We start from the raw sequence: 1,447 nt of genomic DNA on the forward strand, positions 1-1,447 counted from the left end.
GAGCTAAAGGTATTAAAAGTGCTGCAGAAAAAGCCAGACCATCAACTCTGATGCATGCATGTGTCAGAGCTGGCTGAGGTTTGGCTTGTAATGAGTGATTGTTTTTCCTTTTGGTTCAATTTGATGATTATTTTCTTGATCAATCACATAAATGAGACTAAGTTGAAGATCAAAAATAGACTTTTGATGCTTGTTTTGTCCAAGCAAACAGTAAAACAATAGGAAAATGATAAAAAAAAAATCAAATAAAATCTGATATTCAGTGCTTTGGATTTAAAAAGTGGGTTTAAAGTCACTGTCATCAGTTTGGTGATAAAAGATAAAACTTTAAAAAAGACACAAAAACATACAATATGATTTTCAGGATCTTCACTGAACAACTTCTTAGTGTTAATAAGCTGAACTCTGGGATTCAGCAGGACTGGAGCCAGATTCCTCTGAAAAACAATCTGCAGCTTCAGATTCTACGTTTGGTTCGCTTTTATTAATATAATAAAGTTGGTCAGAGGAGACTCTGAAAATCATTTAGTTGGACCCATTTTTGTAAATTAAGTTTGGAAAAAATCTTAAAAATGAACAAATTATTGATTTAAGTTTTTCTCGCATTTTAGCAAAATTTTACAGATTTTCTTTTTTTTATTTGTCCAGTTTAATTTTTCCAGAATGACTAAAAAGTTTGTTTCTAAACGCAAAAAACCCTAGATTTTTCTTTCTTTAAACAGTGAAAATAAAAATAATGATGATAAGAAATAATGGAGCTTAATGTTGGGTGACAAACACCAAACAAACTACCTTTGTTAGTTAGTTATTTGTTTATTTGTGACAGGACTCTGCATATTAATAAACATACAATGTAAATATGACAGATTTAGCTCCAAGGCTAATTTCTATCTGCAGTCCTGCTGTTCACACTAAAATCAAGACAAGACAAAAACAGGAAACAAGAAAACAAAGCGTACAACATTCCATATCACTTAACCACATCACAAGATATACAACAAATGATTATGGAATGAATACCCAAAAACCATAAACACAATTTTGTCACACAGTAGTTTCAGACATTAAAATGCATCTGATTGGCAAATAATGTTTTACCCTCCTATACAAGTATGCATTTATTAAAGTGCATTTATCCTAAAGTGCTATTTTTAAAGTGCCAACTAATTTTAAGAATTACTACCAATTTATTTTTAGTATTGCATGTTAAATAAAACTACCCTTCATGTTTACAGTCCTGGTTATTTGAAGCAGAGTTTGTGGCTCCTTTTAAACTTTGCTTTCAGGACTTCATGCGGAGATGAGAGTTGAACTTCTGAGCGCGCACACGCACGCGCATACGCGTACATGTGTTGGGGTGTGGGAGTGACTCCCTGATATAAAACCTGTGGCGGAGCCGCGGGGCCCAGAGAAGTTGTGTGGACAGGCTGAGTTTCCCAAAGAAATC

This window comes from Odontesthes bonariensis, chromosome 7, assembly GCF_027942865.1.
Source record: "Odontesthes bonariensis isolate fOdoBon6 chromosome 7, fOdoBon6.hap1, whole genome shotgun sequence".
In the NCBI taxonomy this organism is placed as follows: domain Eukaryota; kingdom Metazoa; phylum Chordata; class Actinopteri; order Atheriniformes; family Atherinopsidae; genus Odontesthes; species Odontesthes bonariensis.